The 6117-nt window shown below is 59.6% G+C and overlaps 1 pseudogene across 1 annotated transcript in view; it reads left to right on the forward strand.

The window, feature by feature from the left end:
* The window catches only part of LOC146871127 (acidic mammalian chitinase-like), a 285562-nt pseudogene that overhangs the window by 159524 nt on the left and 119921 nt on the right, over positions 1-6117 (forward strand). The window lies entirely within an intron of this gene.

The following is a 6117-nucleotide window of genomic DNA, read 5'->3' on the forward strand; positions in this document are numbered from 1 at the left end:
CCGGGCAGTCCTACCCCCGGGGCGCCTGGGCCCGAAAGCTCCGTCGGTCCTCCCCGTGCCCGAGTCCCAGCCGCTGTCCCCCAGCCCCCGGGAAGCAGAGAGCCCACCGAGCCCATGGTTCAGGCAGGAGCCCTACCGCTATGTAGCCTTCCTCCGGATTACTAGGGACAGGGTACTCTGGGACCCCTCTCGGTCCTCAGCCGGCAGCTGGATGGGCCCGGATGCTGCCCCGGTCCTGTCCCGGGGACTGCCGCGTGGCAGGGTGCCCGGGACAAGGGGTCCGGATGGTCCCGGGAGGCTTCTCCTGCGCCTGCGGGCCTGGGAGCCCCGGCTGGCTCCAGGGGCCCAGCTGGGCCCTGGACCCCGTACCCCGGCCTGCGGCACTGCCAAAGGCCTGGGACGGGGTTCCGTTGTGTCCGGGGAGCCTCCCCAGGCCTGTCTGGGTTCATTGGCCCCTGGGGGCCCCGGGGAGGGCGGCCTCCCCGCCCCGGGCTCCGTCCCGGGTCCTGCCGCGCGGCAGGGTGCCCGGGACGGGGTCCGGAGGGCCCGGGGAGGCTTCCCCTGCGCCTGCGATCCCGGGAGCCCCGGCTGGGTCCAGGGGCCCGGCCGGGCCCTGGGTCGGGGTCTCCGGCCCCGGGCCCCGTCCCCCGGCCTGCGGCACTGCCAAAGGCCCGGGGCGGGGTTCCGTTGTGTCCGGGGAGCCTCCCCAGGCTCGTCTGGGTTCATTGGCCCCTGGGGGCCCCTGGGGGCCCGGGGGAGTGTGGCCTCCCCGCCCTGGGCTCCGTCCGGGGTCCTGCCGCGTGGCAGGGTGCCCAGGGCGGGGGTCCGGAGGTCCCGGGGAGGCTTCCCCTGCGCCTGCGGGCCCGGGAGCCCCGGCTGGGTCCAGGGGCCCGGCTGGGCCCCGGGTCGGGGTCTCCGGCCCCGGGCCCCGTCCCCCGGCCTGCGGCACTGCCAAAGGCCTGGGGCGGGGTTCCGTTGTGTCCGGGGAGCCTCCCCAGGCTCGTCTGGGTTCATTGGCCCCTGGGGGCCCCTGGGGGCCCCTGGAGGCCCGGGGGAGTGTGGCCTCCCTGCCCCGGGCTCCGTCCGGGGTCCTGCCGCGTGGCAGGGTGCCCAGGGCGGGGGTCCGGAGGTCCCGGGGAGGCTTCCCCTGCGCCTGCGGGCCCGGGAGCCCCGGCTGGGTCCAGGGGCCCGGCCGGGCCCCGGGTCGGGGTCTCCGGCCCCGGGCCCCGTCCCCCGGCCTGCGGCACTGCCAAAGGCCTGGGGCGGGGTTCCGTTGTGTCCGGGGAGCCTCCCCAGGCTCGTCTGGGTTCATTGGCCCCTGGGGGCCCCTGGGGGCCCGGGGGAGTGTGGCCTCCCCGCCCCGGGGTCCTGCCGCGTGGCAGGGTGCCCAGGGCGGGGGTCCGGAGGTCCCGGGGAGGCTTCCCCTGCGCCTGCGGGCCCGGGAGCCCCGGCTGGGTCCAGGGGCCCGGCTGGGCCCCGGGTCGGGGTCTCCGGCCCCGGGCCCCGTCCCCCGGCCTGCGGCACTGCCAAAGGCCCGGGGCGGGGTTCCGTTGTGTCTGGGGAGCCTCCCCAGGCTCGTCTGGGTTCATTGGCCCCTGGGGGCCCCCAGGGAGGGCGGCCTCCCCGCCCCGGGCTCCGTCCGGGGTCCTGCCACGCGGCATGGTGCCCGGGGCGGGGTCCGGAGGGCCCGGGGAGGCTTCCCCTTCCCTTTCCCCTCGGCCATCTGGTCGCGCCTGTCCCCTCGGCCATCTGGTCGCGCAAGCCCCTTCGGCCATCTGGTCGCGCACGTCCCTTCAGACAGAGGGGACCCTAGGCACGAATGTACCCGACCTCCTGGAGCCCTCGCTGGGATCCGGGAGGCAAAGGGACTCCCTTCGAGACTTCCAGGCAAGCTCGGCCATCTGGTCGCCCCATAGGAAAGCATTGTGCGCGACCAGATGGCCGAGCTTGCCTGGAAGTCTCGATGAGGGTCCATTTGCCTCCCGGATCCCAGCGAGGGCTCCAGGAGGTCGGGTACATTCGCGCCTAGGGTCCCCTCTGTCACCTCGTGCGCACGGATTACAAGAAAGGGGGGTAATTTTCCTCCGGATTACTAGGGAGAGGGTCAGTCGGATCAAAGTGATGTTTGGCGATTCTGAATCAGGGGAAGGCAGACCCGGGGCCCGCCCGCCGGGGCCCCCAGGGGCCCGGGTACGCTCCTGCCTCTCAGCCCCTTCCCGATGGTCCTTTCTCTCCGAGTTTTCTGGGTCAGAGCCCCGTGAGGTCTGTGGATCCCGAGACAGGGGAAGGCAGCACCCGGGCCCGCCCGAAGCGGGGCCCCCAGGGGCCCGGGTACGCACACCTGCCTCTCAGCCCCCTTCCCGATGGTCCTTTTTAGGTCTCGCTGAGACAGCGAAAGCTGTCTCTTTGAGACATTTTGTAAGTGGGCTTTGAAAAGTGCTACCCACATGGTTTGCTGGCCTAGGGCTTGAGTGCACGATGGCGTGCACGTGCACAGCTGCTCCTTGCATTACCCCCTCCCTTCTCACCCAGCCCTTTGATGCTCTGCTCGATTACTTTCACTTTCACCACTTTGATGTTTGATCGCAAACGCGATCACTTCCGCTTGTTTTTCTTGTTTTAAACAAGCTGTCATTGGTGGCCGCTGCCATCATGTGCACTTTCATATTGCGTTTTATATTCAGCTCTAAGGTGGTTTGTTTCCTGCTCCAAGCTCCTACGAAATATTTCTCACACAGATTAAAAACAGCCTGGCCGACTCTCTTTTCCCAGCTTTGGTATTCGGATAATTTAGCTTGCATTCCAGACCTTTACAATTGCTGTTATACGATCTCAGCACCAGCACGGGTGCCACGATTGCATCAAAAGTAAGAAATAGCTTTATGCCACGTTTGCCCGCTCCACCACCATTCTGAGATAGCAGCTTTTTATCATTATTTTTTATGCTCGCGGCCACCCGCCATTTCCTTTCGTTTTCATTACTTTTGTTACGATCTCAGCCCCAGCACGGGTGCCACGATTGCATCAAAAGTAAGAAATAGAAAAAAAAAGTCCTTTTTTATTTCTTTACATTTGATGCAATCGTGGCACCCGCGCCGGTGTCAAGATTGTAACAAAAGTAACGAAAACGAAAGGAAATGGCGTGCAGGCGTTTTCAGCATGTGAATGAATAGGAAATAAGTAGGTTTCTTTGACAGTCGTTTTCTTCAATATTTTTCTCGTGCATTAAAAAAATAAAATTCCCATGTGTTGCGAGCACAATTTAAATCTTACTGTCTTTAACAGGAGTGAGAGGGAGCTACAGTAGACGTAGACAAGACAACGTGGCTCCTTTTGTGGGCTGCGGTTCTTCACCATTATTAAAGGAAGACACACTGGCAACATGGGAGTTCCTTTATTGTTGTTCTTATTCCTTTATTGTTGACCCCAATGAAACAGTGGCATTGGTACAACACGCAGTAAAACAAGACACCGCAGGGCCCTGCTTCGAGGTGTATGCATTGTTGCCGTGGGCAAGGAAACCAGACATTCATCCTCTGTTGTATCTTCCTTTTAAAACTGAAAGTCCAGGACTCGCTGTGCAAGGATTTACACGTGTTTAGAGCAAGATTAAAAAAACAGGTTAATAGTTTTAATCCTTGGGGTTAATCCTTAAAACGATGGTATTTCATGTTACTGACTGTCTTCTCTAAAACGGACTCAGCTGAGTGGGTTAATGTGCTTGCTTCAGAGAGCTTGTAAGCAGCTCAGCTTTTCAAGTATGCTGCAGAATGTGTGCATTTTAATCACTGAGAACTCCCTCCCTCCCTATGTGCTTATTTGAAACCTGGCACTGATCATTTACCCGTACAACAGAGTGGCTAACCTCCAGGTGTTATATTTACGGAGTCATTGATTTTGTTACTCGACTGCTAGTGCTATGTAACCGTAAAGGTGTCGTCTAGGACTGTGCATCAGCATCACGGCGGTCATTTTATGTCACTCTCGCTTCAGTGATAAGTTTTAGCCGTAGCAAAACATGCCCGATTTGTTTACGGGCTTTGGGCATGGTTTTTAGTGGTAAACTAGGTGGATTGTGGTCAGCCCCACAGAATAACATCATCTGGGGCCTTTGCAGCTGAAATACGTTTCTCGATAGCAGTGCTGGAAACGAAACAAGCATTTACAATGCATTTTTTTTTGTTGCTTAGTAAAACACCTCCTTTCTGCACCACAGACTCCTGCTCAGGCATGAAGCTGTATCTTAAGCATTGCATGTCTGTTCATGGCTGCACAGTGTAACCCGATCCTCACAGCGGTGCTTTGAACAAGCACTTACACTGCCTTTCCCTTCCCTCTGCTGTGGGATGCAGGACACTGCTTTCCTGTGTTAGTCATGCCAAATGCAGTATATTTGTTTTCGCATGACAAAGAAAAAATACAAATGGAAAATGAACAGTTAGTTTTTAGAGATATATAAAAATGCAGGATATCCCACACGTGCAAATGTATACTCTAGATATTAATACTCGTAGTGTTTGAAATTAATCTACTAAAAAACTACCAAACAATCATAGTTGGGAGGGTATAACCTTTCATAAAGCTACATCCGAACTACAAAAAAAGCAAAGTGTGTCTACCATCACCAACCTCCATGTTGTAGCCTACCAAGAGTTAACCCTTGCCCAAGTAAGCAATAAGGTGACCGGGTGACAAAGCCTACCTGTGTGTGTGGAAATGATTGGGCAAGGCCTTCTCTGTGGGAGATCTTTAACCAGCGAGTCTTGATGTGGAGTTTTAAACATGTAGTGGTCCTTGTGCTCCATTGACACCCATCTGGGAACCCTAGACCCAGTCCAAAAGAGGCCCCATGGCTACTGCACCCTGAAACATGGGCAGGTAAATAAGCATTTGTAATCCAATAGGTCTCGCATTTGTTAAAGTTAGAGCTTGGCGTTGAAAATGACAATGTCTTTTACTTTTATTTTTTCTACAATCGCACTATGCAAATATAATTTTCAACTGCAAATGAAGAAACAAAAGTAAAAAACATTGTCATTTTCAACGCCAACAGCTCTAACTTTAATAAACGCGAGACCTATTGCATTGCAAATGCTTGTTCTCCGAGTTTGCTGGGTCAGAGCTCCGTGAGGTCCGGTGATCCCGAGACAGGGGAAGGCAGACCCGGGGCCCGCCTGCCGGGGCCCCCAGTGGTCCGGGTACGCTCCTGCCTCTCAGCCCCTTCACGATGGTCCTATCTCCGCCCGGTTTGCTGGGTCAGACCTCTGCGTGGTCTGGCTATCGCGAGACGGGGAAGGCAGCACCCGGGCCCGCCCGCCGGGGCTCCCAGTGGCCCCCAGGGGCCCGGGTACGCACACCTGCCTCTCAGCCCCCTTCCTGATGGTCCTTTTTCTCCGAGTTTGCTGGGTCAGAGCTCCGCGAGGTCCGGCGATCCCGAGACGGGGGAAGGCAGACCCGGGGCCCGCCTGCCGGGGCCCCCAGGGGCCCGGGTACGCTCCTGCCTCTCAGCCCCTTCCCGATGGTCCTTTCTCTCCGAGTTTTCTGGGTCAGAGCCCCATGAGGTCTGTGGATCCCGAGACAGGGGAAGGCAGCACCCGGGCCTGACCGAAGCGGGGCCCCCAGGGGCCCGGGTACACACACCTGCCTCTCAGCCCCCTTCCCGATGGTCCTTTTTCTCTGAGTTTGCTGGGTCAGAGCTCCGTGAGGTCTGGTGATCCTGAGACGGGGGAAGGCAGACCCGGGGCCCACCTGCCGGGGACCCCAGGGGCCCGGGTACGCTCCTGCCTCTCCGCCCCTTCCCGATGGTCCTTTTTCTGCCGGGTTTGCTGGGTCAGACCTCCGGGAGGTCTGGCGATCCCGAGACGGAGAAGGCAGCGCTCGGGCCCGTCCGCCGTGTGGGGCCCCTGGGGGTGGCCGGGTGCGCGCCTGCCTCCCGGCCCCTGTTGATGGGCCCTCCCTTTGAGCCCGCTCGCCCTGGGAGCAGGCAGGGACGTGAAGCCGCCATCCCCAACCCCGCGCAGGGCGGCCTGCAGAGGGGATGCCCCGGCTGTACTCTGATCGATTGGGCACTCTCGGTCCGTCTAGGGATGGACTGCTTGTCCAGCCTCGGCTGTTGTT

Source organism: Triturus cristatus, chromosome 1_1 (genome assembly GCF_964204655.1).
Source record: "Triturus cristatus chromosome 1_1, aTriCri1.1, whole genome shotgun sequence".
NCBI classification, from domain to species: Eukaryota; Metazoa; Chordata; class Amphibia; order Caudata; family Salamandridae; genus Triturus; species Triturus cristatus.